Genomic DNA, 23545 nt, shown 5'->3' with positions numbered 1-23545 from the left:
CGTTAGCACAACGGACTAGGAAGTGTCCAGCTGAGACAACACATGGGACTGGGAGGGACCGTCACTGCCCACCAGAAACGGACATGATGTTGCCACTCTTCAAAGAGTAGGCCAGAGTCTGGTTGTGATTGGAATGGGGAGAGATTTGAACACCCCCCCTCCCTCCCTGTCAGGACCAGCCCTTTGCTCTGTAGAGTGTAGTGTAGTGTGGGGGCACAAGCCTTTAAGACCCTCAATGTGTCTTTTCCATGAGGGTGGCAGTGTCTTTTTGGTTGTGAGATAGAGGAAGGGAAGGTTTAAATCACAGCTTCATGTTGTCTCTTCCATGAACATGCATTTCCTTTGTGAGACCAATAGGTCTCCTTGACAAAGTAATGCAGGGGCAAGATGTCAACTAGAATTCAGCGTCCACATCCACTATTTTGTCTCCGATGTGTCCATGTCAATTCTCTTTCATTATCAATTCATTAGGTTCTACTCATCTCTTTTGAACACCATGATCAAAACAACAATGAATGTTTGCTACTTCTCTCTCTCTTGAAAGCAGTTCCCCAGGCCTGGGGACTAGCCACACTCCTATTAGGACCTGTTACCTGCCTTCTGAACTGACAGAGAAGAGGAACTTTCATCACACTGAGAAGTTCATTTGAATCATGTTTAGCTACAGAGGACCCCGCTCAGCGAAGAAGAATGATTCTCTCTCTCGCTCTCTGTTTCGCTTTATTCAATTCAAAAGGCTTTATTGGGAACATGTTTACATTGCCAAAGCAAGTGAAATAGATAATAAACAAAAGTGAAATAAGAAATCAGTAATGAACAGTAAACATGGCTCTCTCCAGTCTTACAGTAATGGATAATATTATCCTGTATCTCGCTCGCCACAGCGAGACACGAGCCCTACAGCCTATGCTTCTGCAAGATCAAGTGGGTTACCATGGCTACCACCCAGCAAAACTTCCATGGTGAAACAGGGGGTGTTTCAATACATTCAGCTGCAAATCAAAATGACTGAGACATGAAATGCTTTCTGCTCTCTTCTCCCTTAGTGAGATTGGGGTTGACAGACTGTTGTACCTGAGTTTCCTACGTGGTTCTGATGACTCAGTGTGTTAGTTAGAGCATTGTGCTTAGCTAGCAACACCAGGGTTAGAGCATGGGGCTTAGCTAGCGACAACAGGGTTAGAGCACTGGGCTTAGCTAGCAACACCAAGGTTAGAGCACTGGGCTTAGCTAGCAACACCACCGTTAGAGCATGGGGCTTAGCTAGCAACACCAGGGTTAGAGCATGGTGCTTAGCTAGCAACAACAGGGTTAGAGCATGGGGCTTAGCTAGCAACACCAGGGTTAGAGCATGGGGCTTAGCTAGCAACACCAGGGTTAGAGCATGGTGCTTAGCTAGCAACTCCAGGGTTAGAGCATGGGGCTTAGCTAGCAACACCAGGGTTAGAGCATGGGGCTTAGCTAGCAACTCCAGGATTAGAGCATGGTGCTTAGCTAGCAACACCAGGGTTAGAGCATGGTGCTTAAATAGCAACACCAGGGTTAAAGCATGGTGCTTAAATAGCAACACCAGGATTAAAGCATGGTGCTTAAATGGCAACACCAGGGTTGTGGCTTGGAGCATGGTGCTTAGCTAGCAACACCAGGGTTAGAGCATGGGGCTTAGCTAGCAACACCAGGGTTAAAGCATGGGGCTTAGCTAGCAACACCAGGATTAGAGCATGGTGCTTAAATAGCAACACCAGGGTTAAAGCATGGTGCTTAAATAGCAACAGCAGGGTTAGAGCATGGGGCTTAGCTAGCAACACCAGGGTTAGAGCATGGTGCTTAGCTAGCAACACCAGGGTTAGAGCATGGTGCTTAGCTAGCAACACCAGGGTTAAAGCATGGTGCTTAAATGGCAACACCAGGGTTAAAGCATGGTGCTTAAATGGCAACACCAGGGTTGTGGGTTGGAGCATGGTGCTTAGCTAGCAACACCAGGGTTAAAGCATGGTGCTAAGCTAGCAACACCAGGGTTAGAGCATGGTGCTAAGCTAGCAACACCAGGGTTAGAGCATGGGGCTAAGCTAGCAACACCAGGGTTAGAGCAAGGGGCTTAGCTAGCAACACCAGGGTTAAAGGATGGTGCTTAAGTAGCAACACCAGGGTTGTGGGTTGGAGCATGGTGCTGAGCTAGCAACACCAGGGTTGGAGCACTGTGCTTAGCTAGCAACACCAGGGTTAGAGCATGGGGTTTAGCAAGCATCACCAGGGTTGTGGGTTCGCTTCCCGTATGGGCCACATATACTGAATATGTGTCACTATCCTTATTGACAGTTCTGTAGGTCACAGGATTAAAGTGTCTGCTAAGTGAACATATTACCATGTGCTATACAGAAAATACTCATCTCTGTTAGAGCAGGAACAGGAGAGAAGGTAGCATGTGTTTTATGTAAGCCATAACCCAGAGAAGAGACTCTAGTGGGTCATGTTAACATATGACGTTGATCCTGTTCTGAGATGGCAGGCTTTAAAACAGAATGTCCTCATAGGGCCCTAGTGGGTCATGTTAACGTATGACCTTGATCCTGTTCTGAGATGGCAGGCTTTAAAACAGAATGTCCTCATAGGGCCCTAGTGGGTCATGTTAACATATGATGTTGATCCTCGACTGAGATAACAGGCTTTAAAACAGAATGTCCTCATAGGGCCCTAGTGGGTCATGTTAACATATGACCTTGATCCTGTTCTGAGATGGCAGGCTTTAAAACAGAATGTCCTCATAGGGCCCTAGTGGGTCATGTTAACATATGATGTTGATCCTCGACTGAGATAACAGGCTTTAAAACAGAATGTCCTCATAGGGCCCTAGTGGGTCATGTTAACATATGACGTTGATCCTGTTCTGAGATGGCAGGCTTTAAAACAGAATGTTCTGTCCGTATGTTCATGTCATCTATATCTGATTTGTGACATTTGGGCGACTGTAAATATTGTTTGTGACATATGGGCGACTGTAAATTTGATTTGTGACATATGGGCGACTGTAAATATGATTTGTGACATGTGGGCGACTGTAAATATGATTTGTGACATTTGGGCGACTGTAAATATGATTTGTGACATGTGGGCGACTGTAAATATGATTTGTGACATGTGGGCGACTGTAAATATGATTTGTGACATATAGGCAACTGTGAATATGATTTTTTTATGTACAGATGTTCATGTTAATCACCCTGTTGCAGGAGAAATTTCCTGCTATGAAGGAAATGTTAAACTTGAAGCGTATTTGAGTTTTAAAAAGGATTCTGAAGTTTGTAATTTCCATTTTTAAATGTGACTTGATCCCTTATGAAAAATGTATCAACCCCTCAAAATGTCCATTAATTATAATCTACAAAACAATTCACATTTCCTGTTGCTGCAGGGTTATTTTCTTGCTGTAGCAAACTGGTTCAAATTAAAATCCTACATCTGTAGTGGCCTTTGAACTTGTGATCCTTTTGTAACAATAACTCAATATTACTTCTCAATTTATCTCTTTTACATGAAACCAGATTAACTATTTAATTTTCCCACTGGAAATTCTGCCAGCACATACAGTCGCAGCATACTTTAACATAAAAACCTGCTATAACGTAAAAGCAAACTTTGTACTTAACCGTTATGTTACGCCTGCTGCTGCCATGGCAACGTCAGATTGACAGACAGACAGGCAGTAGGTGCGGGTGGGGGCGGGGTTAGAGGTCAAACTTGTGACTGATTGGCAAGCGGTCCTCGGGGGTGTAGTGGTTTGTAACATGTTGGTGAGCAGGTGCTGAGTGCCAAGCGTCTCCATTATCTCCTCTAAGGTCATTACCACGGCTATTACTCACTCACTCAGCATATAATAGAGACTAACGTTTCTTAGGCTGGTCTGAAATGGCACTAATGGTCTAATGCCACTGAGGATTTCACAAAAAAATAGGAAGCTATTTTGAAAAGTCTCTCTCTCTCTCCGATCTCTCTCTCTCTCTCTCTCTCTGTCTGTCTCTCCTTACCTCCTCCCCATCTCCCCCCTTTTCTTATCTTTGTTAGGAATCTGATTAGGTGCTATTGGGAATAGTGCTATCAGACTTGTGAGTGGCACCAGGTTTAGATGAACAGCCTGGGGTGGTGGGGAGAGATGGCTGGGCCGGGGAGGGTGGGGATTTTGTCCCTGCTGCTATTGGGTTGAGACCGTTTATTTTGGATTGAGAAAGTCCCTTAATTAACACCTTTAGGATTAAAACAGACGTGGAAGGCGAGGGCCCCAATTTAGCTTGTCATTCAGGTTTTGTTTGTCTAAAATTGATTTTCTTGGGTTAGACCTTAAAAACGTCTAAACTTGGGGGCATTGTTAGGCATTGAGCTGCATCAATTATTTACTGAATTGAGGCCATGCAGATGTCAATCAAAGATGTATCCAAGGGTCGCAAAGGGAGGGTATATTACTGGAAACTTTCAAAGTTTACCAGTAAACTACCAGAATTTTGGTAACTTATATCAAATATATCACATAACATGGTTTTAAAATAAACATAACCCTAAATATAAACCAACAACCAGGTTGGAGTTAAAACCTACAGTTTAAAGTTTAAACCTACAGCCCTCCATGTGCTCGCCAGAGGTAGCCTGACTGCCAATAGGTACTGAGCTGAGATCCTCAGACCCCTTGTGAGACCATATGCTGACACATGCACATTTGTGGCCTGCTGGAGGTCATTTTGCAGGGCTCTGGCAGTGCCCCTCCTTGCACAAAGGCGGAGGTAGCTGTCCTGCTGCTGGGTTGTTGCCCTCCTACGGCCTCCTCCACCTCTCCTGATGTACTGGCCTGTCTCCTGGTAGCCCCTCCATGCTCTGGACACTACGTTGACAGACACAGCAAACCTTCTTGCCACAGCTCGCATTGATGTGCCATCATGGATGAACTGCACTACCTGAGCCACTTGTATGCTTTGTAGACTCCGTCTCATGCTACCACTAGAGTGAGAGCACCGCCAGCATTCAAAAGTGACCAAAACATCAGCCAGGAAGCATAGGAACTGAGAAGTGGTCTGTGGTCACCACCTGCAGAATCACTCCTTTTTTGGGGGTGTCTTGCTAATTGCCTATAATTTCCACCTTTTGTCTATTCCATTTGCACAACAGCATGTGAAATTTATTGTCAATCAGTGTTGCTTCCTAAGTGGACAGTTTGATTTCACAGAAGTGTGATTGACTTGGAGTTACATTGTGTTGTTTAAGTGTTCCCTTTATTTTTTTGAGCAGTGTATATCTATTGCTGCCTCAGAGAAGGCAGGTGGGCCAATCTACAGGGCGATATGAGCATCCCTCTTCCCAACAAATCAATTATAATTGTGTCAGCATCAAGAGGATTGTTTTTTGAATTGTATGACAATAGAATGTGTCAGTCAAGACTCCCTTCACTTTGTTCTTAGAGAAAGGAGGCCATCGTGTCATCTTTCCTCTAGCCTGTCAAAATGACGCGCTGTTATTCCCAGGCTTGTCTGTTTGCTTATGATTACGAAATACGGATTGATACATCCGTAGACCCTAACAATGGATTAATTAAATTATGATTAGTGGGAGTCATGTGTTTTGCTTGACGTCTATATTGGTACAGGATTTTTTTTTTTTAATGTATTTTAAAGATTCACTTTGAGCTTTTGACTGTTGCAAACAATGACAACCCACTCCCTAATAATTAACAGTCACTTACATAACTGTTGACAATGACAGTTTCTCATTTATTCTGTGGCCCCACAACTCTGATATTTCCAGCACCATGATCTGAAGATACTAAGGGCCAGAATAACGTGTTTTTCTTTCAAGTTTTTATTACACTCATATAGTGGTCAATACAAACTGAAATCCATGAGCATCAAACATATCAGAAAAAACATACAAAAAGGTCATTTAAACAAAAGCACCTGTAAAAGTGTTAGTCAGGATGGGAGCTGAAGGATGGATTGTTTCTCTGGAAGTTGAAGCAGTTCAGATTGTTTCAAGAGTTGAGGAAGCCTTGATGGTCTCGGAGGGAGCCAGTCAGTTGGCGTCAGAGAGACGGTGAGGTCCGCTGCCTCAGCAACGGACCTCGCTATCGCCTCACGTTCTCTGTCCTTAGCACCCACTTGGCTGATGCTACTCACGAGCAGCCACAAAGGCGCTCGTGACCACACAAGGTTCAAGGTCGGAATATCTCATCACACTTCAGTTGCCGCTTCTACGAGGCATTGCAGTCCTCTCTCTTCTCTCCCCCTCAAGCCGTTGTCATGGAAATCCAAACTAACAGTCCTGTAGATTGCCTGCTTGCTAGTTTAACTAGCTAACTGATTTGGATCATCAAAATGATTTTGTAAATGTATCATTAAAAAAACGAAGTCAATGGAAACAATTCCATAAACAATAAAAATAAACACCTAATGATGAAAAAATATGTATAAAATGAACAGGAGCGATCAGGCTGCCGTTACAAAATGTTTTATTTAAAACTCTACACTGACCCATGCCATTGGTTCCTTCGTAGAATTACTAGAACAGGAAAAAAACTTTGACGATAGCAGTTAGACAGTACACTCAATATGGTCGCCGGTCCACCCATCACAGATATTAACTTGACTGAGAATGTATGTTCTAGAAATTCTAATTATTTGCTGCCATTGTCTAGAGATCACTAGGAGAGGTCATCTAGAGCATACTCCATTTCAGAGCCTCCATTGTCTAGAGATCACTAGGAGAGGTCATCTAGAGCATAGTCCATTCTCAGAGCCTCCATTGTCTAGAGATCACTAGGAGAGGTCATATAGAGCATAGTCCATTCCAGAGCTTCCATTGTCTAGAGATCACTAGGAGAGGTCATCTAGAGCAAAATCCATTCCAGAGCCTCCATTGTCTAGAGATCACTAGGAGAGGTCATCTAGAGCATAGTCCATTCCAGAGCCTCCATTGTCTAGAGATCACTAGGAGAGGTCATCTAGAGCATAGTCCATTCCAGAGCCTCCATTGTCTAGAGATCACTAGGAGAGGTCATCTAGAGCAAAATCCATTCCAGAGCCTCCATTGTCTAGAGATCACTAGGAGAGGTCATCTAGAGCAAAGTCCATTCCAGAGCCTCCATTGTCTAGAGATCACTAGGAGAGGTCATATAGAGCATAGTCCAATTCCAGAGCCTCCATTGTCTAGAGATCACTAGGAGAGGTCATCTAGAGCAAAGTCCATTCCAGAGCCTCCATTGTCTAGAGATCACTAGGAGAGGTCATCTAGAGCATAGTCCATTCTCAGAGCCTCCATTGTCTAGAGATCACCTAGAGCATAGTCCATTCCAGAGCCTCCATTGTCTAGAGATCACTAGGAGAGGTCATCTGAGCATAGTCCATTCCAGAGCCTCCGTTGTCTAGAGATCACCTAGAGCATAGTCCATTTCAGAGCCTCCATTGTCTAAAGATCACCTAGAGCATAGTCCATTCCAGAGCCTCCATTGTCTAGAGATCACTAGGAGAGGTCATCTAGAGCATAGTCCATTTTCAGAGCCTCCATTGTCTAGAGATCACTATGAGAGGTCATCTAGAGCATAGTCCATTCCAGAGCCTCCATTGTCTAGAGATCACTAGGAGAGGTCATCTAGAGCATAGTCCATTCTCAGAGCCTCCATTGTCTAGAGATCACTAGGAGAGGTCATCTAGAGCACAGTCCATTCCAGAGCCCCCATTGTCTAGAGATCACTAGGAGAGGTCATCTAGAGCATAGTCCATTCCAGGGCCTCCATAAGAGAAGACCACTGACCTGGACATTACAGAGAACTCACTGACTGCATCCCAAATGACACCCTATTCCCTATTTAATCCATTACTTTTGACCAGAGCCCATAGGGTCCTACTACCCATAGGGCCCTGGTCAAAAGTGGTGCACTAGATAGGGAGATAGGGTGCCATTTGGGATGCACCCATTGTTCACACATCAACAGGATTCAGGCAGACTTATCTCTGGCCGACATGAAAACATCAGATGTGTCTTTATAAGTATGTTTCTCTGTTAGATCTACTCCTGTGTCTCAGTGAGCCTGTAAACTACAGCAGGGTGAACCCCTCACACCACAGCTAGGCTGCTGTCTGTCTGTCTGTGGTCTTCATCCTGATAAGCTTTCCTTTCTCCCGTCAGAGCCCAGAGCTTTATCCCCAAATGGCAGTTTGACAAGCAACATCTGTGTTTATTAAGTCAAGTGGTCTTTCCTACTCAGTTCCCTGAACAGAATAGCATTCCCTCAGATAGTAAAGTGCTACTAGAATCAAATCAAAGAAAATTTGCGCCAAATACAACAGCACCACAGGTCAGTCAGCATCAGGTGAAACAGCACCACAGTTCAGTCAGCATCAGGTGAAACATCACCACTGTTTCAGTCAGCATCAGGTGAAACAGCACCACTGTTCAGTCAGCATCAGGTGAAACAGCACCACAGTTCAGTCAGCATCAGGTGAAACAGCACCACTGTTCAGTCAGCATCAGGTGAAACAGCACCACAGTTCAGTCAGCATCAGGTGAAACAGCACCACAGTTCAGTCAGCATCAGGTGAAACAGCACCACTGTTCAGTCAGCATCAGGTGAAATAGCACCACAGTTCAGTCAGCATCAGGTGAAACAGCACCACTGTTCAGTCAGCATCAGGTGAAACAGCACCACTGTTCAGTCAGCATCAGGTGAAACAGCACCACAGTTCAGTCAGCATCAGGTGAAACAGCACCACAGTTCAGTCAGCATCAGGTGAAACAGCACCACAGTTCAGTCAGCATCAGGTGAAACAGCACCACAGTTCAGTCAGCATCAGGTGAAACATCACCACAGTTCAGTCAGCATCAGGTGAAACAGCACCACAGTTCAGTCAGCATCAGGTGAAACATCACCACAGTTCAGTCAGCATCAGGTGAAACAGCAAAACAGTTCAGTCAGCATCAGGTGAAACATCACCACAGTTCAGTCAGCATCAGGTGAAACATCACCACTGTTCACCCCCAGCGCATATGTAATTGTTTTTGTGTTGTTGATGAAACGGAGGAGAAGGGCATCAGCATCGTGGTAAATAACAATCTTAGTCATCAAATCAAATGTTATTTGTCACATGCGCCAAATACAACCTTACTGTAAAATGCTTACTTGCAAGCCCTTTAACCAACAATGCAGTTTTAAGAAAAATAACTTTTTTTAAAACTAGATAAATAAAAGTTACACTATGATTTTAGAGCAGCAGTAAAATAACATTAGCAAAGCTATATACAGGGCGTACTGGTACAGAGTCAATGTGGAGGCTATATACAGGGGGTACTGGTACAGAGTCAGTGTGGAGGCTATATACAGGGGGTACCGGTACAGAGTCAGTGTGGAGGCTATATACAGGGGGTACCGGTACAGAGTCAATGTGGAGGCTATATACAGGGGTACCGGTACAGAGTCAATGTGGAGGCGATATACAGGGGGTACCGGTACAGAGTCAATGTGGAAGCTATATACAGGGCGTACCGGTACAGAGTCAATGTGGAGGCGATATACAGGGGGTACCGGTACAGAGTCAATGTGGAAGCTATATACAGGGCGTACCGGTACAGAGTCAATGTGGAGGCGATATACAGGGGGTACCGGTACAGAGTCAATGTGGAAGCTATATACAGGGCGTACCGGTACAGAGTCAATGTGGAGGCGATATACAGTGGGTACCGGTACACAGTCAATGTGGAGGCGATATACAGGGCGTACCGGTACAGAGTCAATGTGTCTCAGTGAGCCTGTAAACTACAGCAGGGTGAACCCCTCACACCACAGCTAGGCTGTACCGGTGTAGGGGGCCGTTTCACCATGTAGCCTAGGAGTGGTCCCAGTTTTCTGTCCCTCTCCTCCCCAGTGGCAGTTCAAACGTGTGGTGGAGGATGAGGGAGTCAGCTACAGATCTGTAACATATTGAGGCTGGTGGAGGGCCAGGTGAGGATGAGGGAGTCAGCTACAGATCTGTAACATATTGAGGCTGGTGGAGGGCCAGGTGAGGATGAGGGAGTCAGCTACAGATCTGTAACATATTGAGGCTGGTGGAGGGCCAGGTGAGAATGAGGGAGTCAGCTACAGATCTGTAACATATTGAGGCTGGTGGAGGGCGGATGAGGGAGTCAGCTACAGATCTGTAACATATTGAGGCTGGTGGAGGGCCAGGTGAGGATGAGGGAGTCAGCTACAGATCTGTAACATATTGAGGCTGGTGGAGGGCCAGGTGAGGGTGAGGGAGTTAGTTAAAGATCTGTAACATATTGAGGCTGGTGGAGGGCCAGGTGAGGATGAGAGAGTTAGTTAAAGATCTGTAACATATTGAGGCTGGTGGAGGGCCAGGTGAGGATGAGAGAGTTAGTTAAAGATCTGTAACATATTGAGGCTGGTGGAGGTCCAGGTGAGGATGAGGGAGTCAGCTACAGATCTGTAACATATTGAGGCTGCTGGAGGGCCAGGTGAGGGTGAGGGAGTTAGTTAAAGATCTGTAGCATATTGAGGCTGGTGGAGGGCCAGGTGAGGATGAGAGAGTTAGTTAAAGATCTGTAACATATTGAGGCTGGTGGAGGGCCAGGTGAGGATGAGGGAGTCAGCTACAGATCTGTAACATATTGAGGCTGGTGGAGGTCCAGGTGAGGATGAGGGAGTCAGCTACAGATCTGTAACATATTGAGGCTGGTGGAGGGCCAGGTGAGGATGAGGGAGTCAGTTAAAGATCTGTAACATATTGAGGCTGGTGGAGGGCCAGGTGAGGGTGAGGGAGTCAGCTACAGATCTGTAACATATTGAGGCTGGTGGAGGGCCAGGTGAGGATGAGGGAGTCAGTTAAAGATCTGTAACATATTCATATATTTCACATGTAATTATGGCTGAGCAAATAGTATTTGAGCCCAGGTCTGTTCTCACACCCAGAATTCAATTTGGCTGCTAACCTATTAGGATTACGGTAACTAAATCTGCCATATGTAATAGGGTAGACAGGTTTATTTGACCTATTCATCCATTTGAATCAGTGTTTTTAAATCCCCCTTGGATTTAATTGATTGATGTTATGTTGCTAGAGTTCAGTGTCAATTGATGTCCTATGGATGTGGTAGGAAAAACACATGTTTGTGCATCATTATAATTCTCATCAGACTTAATGCCTAGGTTGTTTTATTTTACTTACTGGCAATGTATATCCTAGTGCAGTGTATAGCCTAGTGCAGTGTATATCCTAGTGCAGTGTATAGCCTAGTGCAGTGTATAGCCTAGTGCAGTGTATATCCTAGTGCGGTGTATAGCCTAGTGCAGTGTATAGCCTAGTGCAGTGTATATTCTAGTGCGGTGTATAGCCTAGTGCAGTGTATATCCTAGTGCAGTGTATAGCCTAGTGCAGTGTATATCCTAGTGCGGTGTATATCCTAGTGCGGTGTATATCCTAGTGCAGTGTATAGCCTAGTGCAGTGTATAGCCTAGTGCAGTGTATATCCTAGTGCAGTGTATAGCCTAGTGCAGTGTATAGCCTAGTGCAGTGTATATCCTAGTGCAGTGTATAGCCTAGTGCAGTGTATATCCTAGTGCAGTGTATAGCCTAGTGCAGTGTATAGCCTAGTGCAGTGTATATCCTAGTGCGGTGTATAGCCTAGTGCAGTGTATAGCCTAGTGCAGTGTATATTCTAGTGCGGTGTATAGCCTAGTGCAGTGTATATCCTAGTGCAGTGTATAGCCTAGTGCAGTGTATATCCTAGTGCGGTGTATATCCTAGTGCGGTGTATATCCTAGTGCAGTGTATAGCCTAGTGCAGTGTATAGCCTAGTGCAGTGTATATCCTAGTGCGGTGTATAGCCTAGTGCAGTGTATAGCCTAGTGCAGTGTATATCCTAGTGCAGTGTATAGCCTAGTGCAGTGTATATCCTAGTGCGGTGTATAGCCTAGTGCAGTGTATAGCCTAGTGCAGTGTATATCCTAGTGCAGTGTATAGCCTAGTGCAGTGTATAGCCTAGTGCAGTGTATATCCTAGTGCGGTGTATAGCCTAGTGCGGTGTATATCCTAGTGCAGTGTATAGCCTAGTGCGGTGTATAGCCTAGTGCAGGGTATAGCCTAGTGCAGTGTATAGCCTAGTGCAGTGTATAGCCTAGTGCAGTGTATAGCCTAGTGCAGTGTATAGCCTAGTGCAGTGTATAGCCTAGTGCAGGGTATAGCCTAGTGCAGTGTATAGCCTAGTGCAGTGTATAGCCTAGTGCAGTGTATAGCCTAGTGCAGTGTATAGCCTAGTGCAGGGTATAGCCTAGTGCAGTGTATAGCCTAGTGCAGTGTGTATCCTAGTGCAGTGTATATCCTAGTGCAGTGTATAGCCTAGTGTGGTGTATATCCTAGTGCAGTGTATATCCTAGTGCGGTGTATATCCTAGTGCAGTGTATAGCCTAGTGCAGTGTATATCCTAGTGCAGTGTATATCCTAGTGCAGTGTATAGCCTAGTGTGGTGTATATCCTAGTGCTGTGTATATCCTAGTGCGGTGTATATCCTAGTGCAGTGTATATTCTAGTGCAGTGTATAGCCTAGTGCGGTGTATATCCTAGTGCAGTGTATATTCTAGTGCAGTGTATAGCCTAGTGCGGTGTATATCCTAGTGCAGTGTATATTCTAGTGCAGTGTATAGCCTAGTGCGGGGTATATCCTAGTGCAGTGTATAGCCTAGTGCAGTGTATAGCCTAGTGCAGTGTATAGCCTAGTGCAGTGTATATCCTAGTGCGGGGTATAGCTTAGTGCAGTGGTTCCCAAACTTTTTATAGCCCCGTACCCCTTCAAACATTAAACCTCCAGCTGTGTACCCCTCTAGCATCAAGTTCAGAGCACTCTCAAATGTTGTTTTTTTGCCATCATTGTAAGCCCTTATTTGTTCATAGAAAATTGTGAATAACTTACCACAGGTGAATGAGAAGGGTATGCTTGAAAGGATGCACATAACTCTGCAATGTTTGGTTTTATTAGAGACTCTCTGTCTTAAATAATTTTCCACATACAGTCTGTGTAAGTTTTTATGCTAGTGAGGGCTGAGAATCCACTCTCACATAGGTACGTGCAAAGGGCATCAGTGTCTTAACAGTGCGATTTGTCAAGGCAGGATACACTGAGCGCAGCCCAATCCAGAAATCTGGCAGGGGCTTCTAATTTAAATTACATTTTCACAGAACCGCTTGTTGCAATTTTGACGAGGCTCTCTTTTTCAGATATCAGTAAGAGGACTGGAGGCAGGGCATGAAAGGGTTAACGAATCCAGTTGTTGTGTCATCTGTTTCGGGAAAGTAGCTGCGTAATTACGCTCCGAACTCACTCAGGTGCTTTGCTATATCACATTTGACATTGTCTATTTACCCCCAAGCCATAAGACTCCTGAAAAGGTAACCAAATGGTTACCCAGACTATTTGCGTTGTGTGCCCCCCCCAACCCCTCTTTTACGCTGCTGCTACTCTGTTTATCATATATGCATAGTCACTTTAACTATACATTCATGTACATACTACCTCAATTGGCCGGACAAACCAGTGCTCCCGCACATTGGCTAACCGGGCTATCTGCATTGTGTCCCAGCACCCACCAACACCTCTTTTTACGCTACTGCTACTCTCTGTTCATCATATATGCATAGTCACTTTAACCATACCTACATGTACATACTACCTCAATCAGCCTGACTAACAGGTGTCTGTATATAGCCTTGCTACTCTTATTTTCAAATGTCTTTTTACTGTTGTTTTATTTCTTTACTTACCTACACACACACACACACACATATACCTTTTTTCCCAGCACTATTGGTTAGAGCCTGTAAGTAAATATTTCACTGTTGTATTCGGCGCACGTGACAAATAAACTTTGAGTTGATTTGAATATAGTTGTGGAGAGTCCCTGTAATCCTAGATTCAGATCATTCAGGCGAGAAAAAACATCACCCAGATAGACCAGTCGTGTGAGAAACTCGTCATCATGCAAGCGGTCAGACAAGTGAAAATTATTAAAGAAAACTTTAAGCTCGGCACTCAATTTTAAAAAATGTGTCAATACTTTGCCCCTTGATAACCAGCACACTTCTGTATGTTGTAAAGTAGTTACATGGTCGCTGCCCATATCATTGCATAGTGCAGAAAATACACAAGAGTTCAGGGGCCTTGCTTTAACAAAGTTAACCATTTTCACATTATAAATGTGAATCACATGTATATTTGGCGTAACCCAGTTTGGGAATACCTGGCCTAGTACAGTGTATATCTGTATATCTGGAAGAATTACTTTGGAGTTAATAAAGGAAACCAAAGTGGAACGCCTTTTCATCAAAGTCAAAGGGGACGCAAAGGGGACGCTATCTTCTTCTTCACACATACAGTAGAGTAGTAAAGGACTTGTGATAAGCATTTATGACAGTTCATAGTACCTGTATAACAGACTTAGATTCTAGAACCTCATTTATGACGGTTCATAGTACCTGTATAACAGCCTTAGATTCTAGAACCTCATTTATGACAGTTCATAATACCTGTATAACAGCCTTAGATTCTAGAACCTCATTTATGACAGTTCATAGTACCTGTATAACAGCCTTAGATTCTAGAACCTCATTTATGACAGTTCATAGTACCTGTAGAACAGCCTTAGATTCTAGAACCTCATTTATGACAGTTCATAGTACCTGTATAACAGCCTTAGATTCTAGAACTTCATTTATAACAGTTCATACTACCTGTATAACAGCCTTAGATTCTAGAACCTCATTTATGACAGTTCATAGTACCTGTATAACAGCCTTAGATTCTAGAACCTAATTTATGACACTTCATAGTACCTGTATAACAGCCTTAGATTCTAGAACCTAATTTTTGACAGTTCATAGTACCTGTATAACAGCCTTAGATTCTAGAACCTCATTTATGACAGTTCATAGTACCTGTATAACAGCCTTAGATTCTAGAACCTTTTATACTGTAGAATATTTTAGAAGTGCATAAAGGCCTCTGCACATCCACAATGCGTTCTGCTAGGTGAGCCACTTGTTACAGTACCTAGAATTCTCAAAATGGCACCCTCGTCCTAACATAGTGCACTACTCTTGACCACGGCACATAGGGCTCTGTTCAAAAGTAGTGCACTATGTAGGGAATAGGGTGCCATTCGTGATGTAGCCCTAATCTTACTTGTTTCACATAACCTGGCTCTGTATTAACAATGTCTCAGAGTATGAGTGCTGATCTAGGATCAGTCTAAGCTTATAGATCATAATGAATACAGTTACCTGGACGGGGGGGACCTGATCCTACATCAGCACTCCTACTCTGAGATGCTTTGTGAATACAGATACCTGGACGGGGGGACCTGATCCTACATCAGCACTCCTACTCTGAGATGCTTTGTGAATACAGATACCTGGACGGGGGGGACCTGATCCTACATCAGCACTCCTACTCTGAGATGCTTTGTGAATACAGATACCTGGACGGGGGGTACCTGATCCTACATCAGCACTCCTACTCTGAGATGCTTTGTGAATACAGATACCTGGACGGGGGGACCTGATCCTACATAAGCACTCCTACTCTGAGATGCTTTCTGAATACAGATACCTGGACGGGGGGACCTGATCCTACATCAGCGCTCCTACTCTGAGATGCTTTGTGAATACAGATACCTGGACGGGGGGACCTGATCCTACATGAGCACTCCTACTCTGAGATGCTTTGTGAATACAGATACCTGGACGGGGGGTACCTGATCCTACATCAGCACTCCTACTCTGAGATGCTTTGTGAATACAGATACCTGGACGGGGGGACCTGATCCTACATCAGCGCTCCTACTCTGAGATGCATTGTGAATACATTCCCTAATTTGTTCTTCATAAACCTTCCTCTGAAGTCATTTCTATGGAGCAGAAGAGACTGTGCTCAATGAAGCCGTGTGTCTCTCAGTCCAGACTGGAGGGTTCCTCTCTTCTTGTCTGTCTCTCAGTCCAGACTGGAGGGTTCCTCTCTTCTTGTCTGTCTCTCAGTCCAGACTGGAGGGTTCCTCTCTTCTTGTCTGTCTCTCAGTCCAGACTGGAGGGTTCCTCTCGTCTTGTCTGTCTCCCAGTCCAGACTGGAGGGTTACTCTCGTCTTGTCTGTCTCTCAGTCCAGACTGGAGGGTTACTCTCTTCTTGTCTGTCTCTCAGTCCAGACTGGAGGGTTACTCTCGTCTTGTCTGTCTCTCAGTCCAGACTGGTTGGTTACTCTCGTCTTGTCTGTCTCCCAGTCCAGACTGGTTGGTTACTCTCGTCTTGTCTGTCTCCCAGTCCAGACTGGAGGGTTACTCTCTTCTTGTCTGTCTCTCAGTCCAGACTGGAGGGTTACTCTCATCTTGTCTGTCTCTCAGTCCAGACTGGAGGGTTACTCTCGTCTTGTCTGTCTCTCAGTCCAGACTGGAGGGTTACTCTCGTTTTGTCTGTCTCTCAGTCCAGACTGGAGGGTTACTCTCTTCTTGTCTGTCTCTCAGTCCAGACTGGAGGGTTACTCTCGTCTTGTCTGTCTTAGTCCAGACTGGAGGGTTACTCTCGTTTTGTCTGTCTCTCAGTCCAGACTGGAGGGTTACTCTCTTCTTGTCTGTCTCTCAGTCCAGACTGGAGGGTTACTCTCTTCTTGTCTGTCTTAGTCCAGACTGGAGGGTTACTCTCTTCTTGTCTGTCTCTCAGTCCAGACTGGAGGGTTACTGTCTTGTGTGGCTCAGTCTGGTATGCAGTCTCGCGCTTTATAATGACCTCACACAGTATTAAAACCCAGTAGATAATTAAGGACTTATTCAATTAATAACACACCGTCTGTTTATGGTTCCATGGAGATGGGGTGTGATTGTGTGCGCGTGCCTGTGCTCCATGGAGATGGGGTGTGATTGTGTGTGCCTGTGCTCCATGGAGATGGGGTGTGATTGTGTGTGCGCGTGCCTGTGCTCCATGGAGATGGGGTGTGATTGTGTGTGCCCCTGCTCCATGGAGATGGGGTGTGATTGTGTGTGCGTGTGCCCGTGCTCCATGGAGATGGGGTGTGATTGTGTGTGCCCCTGCTCCATGGAGATGGGGTGTGATTGTGTGTGCGTGTGCCCGTGCTCCATGGAGATGGGGTGTGATTGTGTGTGCCCGTGCTCCATGGAGATGGGGTGTGATTGTGCGTGCCCGTGCTCCATGGAGATGGAGATGGGGTGTGATTGTGTGTCCGCGTGCCTGTGCTCCATGGAGATGGGGATGGGGTGTGATTGTGTGTGCGCGTGCTCCATGGAGATGGGGTGTGATTGTGCGTGCCCGTGCTCCATGGAGATGGAGATGGGGTGTGATTGTGTGTCCGCGTGCCTGTGCTCCATGGAGATGGGGATGGGGTGTGATTGTGTGTGCCCGTGCTCCATGGAGATGGGGTGTGATTGTGTGTGCGCGTGCCCGTGCTCCATTGAGATGGGGTGTGATTGTGTGTGCCCCTGCTCCATGGAGATGGGGTGTGATTGTGTGTGCGCGTGCCTGTGCTCCATGGAGATGGGGTGTGATTGTGTGTGGCGTGCTCCATGGAGATGGGGTGTGATTGTGTGTGCCCGTGCTCCATGGAGATGGGGTGTGATTGTGCGTGCCCGTGCTCCATGGAGATGGAGATGGGGTGTGATTGTGTGTGCGCGTGCCTGTGCTCCACGGAGATGGGGTGTGATTGTGTGTGTGCGTGCCTGTGCTCCATGGAGATGGGGTGTGATTGTGTGTGGCGTGCTCCATGGAGATGGGGTGTGATTGTGTGCGCGTGCCCGTGCTCCATGGAGATGGGGTGTGATTGTGTGTGCGCGTGCCCGTGCTCCATGGAGATGGGGTGTGATTGTGTGTGCGCGTGCCCGGGCTCCATGGAGATGGGGTGTGATTGTGTGTGCGCGTGCCTGTGCTCTATGGAGATGGGGATGGGGTGTGATTGTGTGTGCGCGTGCTCCATGGAGATGGGGATGGGGTGTGATTGCGCGTGCCTGTGCTCCATGGAGATGGAGATGGGGTGTGATTGTGTGTGCGCGTGCTCCATGGAGATGGGGTGTGATTGTGCGTGCCCGTGCTCCATGGAGATGGGGTGTGATTGTGTGTGGCGTGCTCCATGGAGATGGGGTGTGATTGTGTGTGGCGTGCTCCATGGAGATGGGGTGTGATTGTGTGTGCGCGTGCCCGTGCTCCATGGAGATGGGGTGTGATTGTGTGTGGCGTGCTCCATGGAGATGGGGTGTGATTGTGTGTGCCCGTGCTCCATGGAGATGGGGTGTGATTGTGCGTGCCCGTGCTCCATGGAGATGGAGATGGGGTGTGATTGTGTGTGCGCGTGCCTGTGCTCCATGGAGATGGGGTGTGATTGTGTGTGCCCGTGCTCCATGGAGATGGGGTGTGATTGTGTGTGCCTGTGCTCCATGGAGATGGGGTGTGATTGTGTGTGCGCGTGCCCGTGCTCCATGGAGATGGGGTGTGATTGTGTGTGCCTGTGCTCCATGGAGATGGGATGTGCAGACCGACTGACTCTGACAGTTCTCTAGTGGAGTTCTGATCAGGTAGACTGATGAGGGGACTTCATGGAATACATCTCACCATTCACACTGATTACTCTTGGAGTGGAGCGGTTCTCATCAGACCTGGGTTCAAAAACTATTTGAAATCATTTCAGATTCTTTATCTGGGCATGATTGCCCTTGCCTGGCGCTATGGAACCAATAGAATAGTTATATGTAAATATGCAAATCCCGCCCATCTGACATTCCAGGCTTAAGCAACACTACTATTGTTTGAAAGATTTCTCACAGTTTTTCAAGTGAACCCAGGTCTACTGGGGAGCGTACTTCAAGGAATATATTTCACCCTTTGGACACATTAGTCTGAGGAAAAGTTATTATTATTATTAATTGCAACTGACTGGTGAGAAAGCCACACACACACACCCTCGCTTCCTTATTTGACTTGAACAGGCCAGACATGCTGCACTTTCTTTCAATTATTTAATTCAATGTCACTTTCCTTCCTTCCTGGCCCTTTTTATTTAGAAGAGCACATTTGGTGTGACCATTGGAGATTTCTCAGAAAGATTCACTCACAATTTTCAAAAACAGATTAGTAGAGCACTTCCGCGGTCAATTTTGTTGTTGAACCTTGTGAAGCTATGAAAGCTTTTAACTAGGGAGGGAGGGAGGGAGGGACACTCTCTTGGGCCCAGGAAGTCTTGTCTAGTAGAGTACTGTATCATATCCAGGACTAGTGTGTGTTCTGATGGAGGAGAAAGGAATTCAAAATGGAGGAAACCTTGAACGCTGGAAATAGTGTCCTTGTTACTACTGTGGGAAATAGTGTCCTTGTTAGTACTGTGGGAAATAGTGTCCTTGTTAGTACTGTGGGAAATAGTGTCCTTGTTAGTACTGTGGGAAATAGTGTCCTTGTTAGTACTGTGGGAAACAGTGTCCTTGTTAGTACTGTGGGAAATAGTGTCCTTGTTAGTACTGTGGGAAATAGTGTCCTTGTCAGTACTGTGGGAAACAGTGTCCTTGTTAGTACTGTGGGAAACAGTGTCCTTGTTAGTACTGTGGGAAATAGTGTCCTTGTTAGTACTGTGGGAAATAGTGTCCTTGTTAGTACTGTGGGAAATAGTGTCCTTGTTAGTACTGTGGGAAATAGTGTCCTTGTTAGTACTGTGGGAAATAGTGTCCTTGTTAGTACTGTGGGAAACAGTGTCCTTGTTAGTACTGTGGGAAAGACTGTGATCCCCTTATAGATCTACTTGGCTATGTGTGTGTATAAAAGCTACCATAATGTATCATGTAAGAGAAGCCAGCCAGCTCTCACCTTCCTCTCTCTCAACACACACACACACACACACACACACACACACACACACACACACACACACACACACACACACACACACACAGACACAGACACACACACACACAGACACACACACAGAGGGACCTGGAACAGTAGAGGTGTATTTCAAGGTGAAGTGGGTCAGGGGTGTACACAGTAATTTGTTTAGGCAGACCACTGTAGAGAGCCATCTGTGGAGGCGGAGACTCTGAGCCCTGTAATTCAGAAGGGCAGCTGGGGTGCTGCAGATGGCCGAAGTGGTGGAGGAAAAATAACCGGGAGAAGAGGTGGCTGAGGAGGAGAAAGGGGGGGAGTGGGAGGAAAATAGAGAGGGAGAAGAGGAGGGGGATATATGACAAAGGGAGGAGAGTGGGAGAGGAGAGGGAAGGTGGTGCAGGACAAAGAGAGATGGAAGGTGGTGCAGGACAAAGAGAGATGGAAGGTGGTGCAGGACAAAGAGAGATGGAAGGTGGTGCAGGACAAAGAGAGATGGAAGGTGGTGCAGGACAAAGAGAGATGGAAGGTGGTGCAGGACAAAGAGAGATGGAAGGTGGTGCAGGACAAAGAGAGATGGAAGGTGGTGGTGGACAAAGAGAGATGGAAGGTGGTGGAGGACAAAGAGAGATGGAAGGTGGTGCAGGACAAAGAGAGATGGAAGGTGGTGCAGGACAAAGAGAGATGGAAGGTGGTGGAGGACAAAGAGAGAGGGGAAGTGGTGGAGGCCGAAGCCTAACTAGATGATAGTCTATAAAGGCCTGGGGAAACCTATTACTTTCTGGTGTTATAGCCTAACTAGACGATAGTCTATAAAGGCCTGGGGAAACCTATTACTTTCTGGTGTTAAAGCCTAACTAGACGATAGTCTATAAAGGCCTGGGGAAACCTATTACTTTCTGGTGTTATAGCCTAACTAGACGATAGTCTATAAAGGCCTGGGGAAACCTATTACTTTCTGGTGTTAAAGCCTAACTAGACGATAGTCTATAAAGTCCTGGGGAAACCTATTATTTTCTGTGTTAAAGCCTAACTAGATGATAGTCTATAAAGGCCTGGGGAAAGTTGTCATTTAAATAAAACCAGAGAGGAAGAGGCGAACTTTGGTGAATTTGCGAGGCATGCAAGTTAAAAACATTGCGACATACATATTACCATATTCTGCCTTCTCTCTCTCTCCCACTCCCACTCCCACTCCCACTCCCACACTCACTCGCCTGCTCTTTTTATTTGCTAATGATGCCAGATGCCTTCGGTCGGTTGCTTGTAGAATGTCCTAGCCTATTCATTGATGATAGGCCCTGCTTTACTGAAGTTGCGAGACCTTGCAAGCCAAGAAATTACGAGACATTGCATTGTGAGATACAGCTTTTGATTGCCGATAGATAGGATGTCTGGTGGCTGACCTGCCTATACTGATAGATAGGCCTAGTGCACGGTTCTGACTGTCTGTCTGATGGCTGACCTGCCTATACTGATAGATAGGCCTAGTGCACGGTTCTGACTGTCTGTCTGGTGGCTGACCTGCCTATACTGATAGATAGACCTAGTGCACGGTTCTGACTGTCTGTCTGGTGGCTGACCTGCCTATACTGATAGATAGGCCTAGTGCACGGTTCTGACTGCCTGTCTGGTGGCTGACCTGCCTATACTGATAGATAGACCTAGTGCACGGTTCTGACTGTCTGTCTGGTGGCTGACCTGCCTATACTGATAGATAGGCCTAGTGCACGGTTCTGACTGCCTGTCTGGTGGCTGACCTGCCTATACTGATAGATAGGCCTAGTACACGGTTCTGACTGTCTGTCTGGTGGCTGACCTGCCTATACTGATAGATAGGCCTAGTACACGGTTCTGACTGTCTGCCTGGTGGCTCACCTGCCCTCCCTTCTCTCTTCGTCCCTCGCTAGCTCGTTGCTATGGCCCTCGTTAAGTTTGTGTTCTCGGAAGTACGGCAACTAATCAGTGTCCTCCGTTCCAAAAATACTGAATCTCAGGAGTAGATTTCTAGCGGAATCGAATCTTGACTCTCAGAATTGGAAGTTGACGTGCAAGTAGTCGAGGAATCAATTATTTGGGAGTCTACTCGATTAATAGGTCGTTAACAGTTGGAGAAATGGCAGAGAAAGGCAAGCAACAGTATGACAATACTTTGACAAGTTAAAGGAGACGGAAATGCCAGCTTAGCGAGGTGGAATTGAGGCACAGTGATGTTGGTAAAGGTGCAGTGCTTCACCGTCTGAAAGGGACACACCATGAGACCCAAACCGTTGCTGTTAGCAGCACAGCTGCATTGTGAATTCACATGGAATTTGTGATAATAAAATTGTAGTTTAAACGTTAAGGAATGTTTTCCATTTGTAAATATCCCTAATTAGAAACAATATAGGGGACGTTTTGGTTTAAAAAATAACCTGATGGAGTCGGCCCAGTGTCTGTCAGTCTGTCGGTACCAACCACTACCAGAACCCCATGCCTGGTCTGAGATCAGTGTGATAGGAGCAGCTCCGCATGCCTGGGCCCTTATTCACAGTATCTGAAAGGAGGAGTGCTGATCTGGGATCAGTATAGCCTTTAAATCATAATGAATAAAGAGGGGGAACCTGATTCTAGATCAGTGTGAAGCAGCAGTATGAGGTAACAGTGTGATAGGAGCAGCTCAGCGGGGCCAGTCACAATACCCCAGATGGCTCCATAACATAGCCAGACAACACTCCTCCATCTCCATGGCATCCTGACTGTCTCTACCAACGTCAGTGGGGTCATCCTGACTGTCTCTACCAACGTCAGTGGGGTCATCCTGACTGTCTCTACCAACGTCAGTGGGGTCATCCTGACTGTCTCTACCAACGTCAGTGGGGTCGTCCTGACTGTCTCTACCAACGTCAGTGGGGTCATCCAGACTTTCAACATGAAGTACCTATTTTAGATTTGTCTTATTTGGCCTGATTAAGTCTATTTCTATCCATGGGATTATTCATTTAGCCTTTATCTATCCAACTTAAGTATTTAACTTTTTTTTTATTATCTGTTTTGTGTTCATTTTTAGAAGTAATACTTGGGTGATGTATTTTATATTTTTATATTTTAGATGCTGCTTTAATTATTAGTATTATCATTATTATTAAACGTCAGGCTCAGGCGAGCTCAGGGAGGACAGAAACCTCCCGTGGAGCAGAAGGACAAAAGCTCGCTTGATTTTGATAAAAATAACTATGAGTAGTGATGTTTAATGAATTACAAGGATGATACTAGCTAACAAAAACCCCTCACAGTAGACAATAACTACACATCTTCTGGGAGAAATCTTAGTGAGGATTGGATTGGAAGTTCATATTTACCTCCCTGAGCTCGCCTCTAACAACGTCAGTGGGGTCATCCTGACTGTCTCTACCAACGTCAGTGGGGTCATCCTGACTGTCTCTACCAACGTCAGTGGGGTCATCCTGACTGTCTCTACCAACATCAGGGGTGTCATCCTGACTGTCTCTACCAACGTCAGTGGGGTCGTCCTGACTGTCTCTACCAACGTCAGTGGGGTCATCCTGACTGTCTCTACCAACGCCAGTGGGGTCATCCTGACTGTCTCTACCAACGTCAGTGGGGTCATCCTGATTGTCTCTACCAACGTCAGTGGGGTCATCCAGACTGTCTCTACCAA

The 23545-nt window shown here is 45.9% G+C and overlaps 1 protein-coding gene across 2 annotated transcripts in view; it reads left to right on the top strand.

Annotated features, from left to right (window-relative positions):
- The window catches only part of lmbrd1 (LMBR1 domain containing 1), a 212046-nt gene that overhangs the window by 177458 nt on the left and 11043 nt on the right, over positions 1-23545 (top strand). The window lies entirely within an intron of this gene.

The sequence above is a fragment of the Salvelinus fontinalis genome, chromosome 37 (assembly GCF_029448725.1).
Source record: "Salvelinus fontinalis isolate EN_2023a chromosome 37, ASM2944872v1, whole genome shotgun sequence".
NCBI classification, from domain to species: domain Eukaryota; kingdom Metazoa; phylum Chordata; class Actinopteri; order Salmoniformes; family Salmonidae; genus Salvelinus; species Salvelinus fontinalis.
Note: the sequence above shows the minus strand (reverse complement) of the source record. Positions and strands in the feature narration are given on the sequence as shown.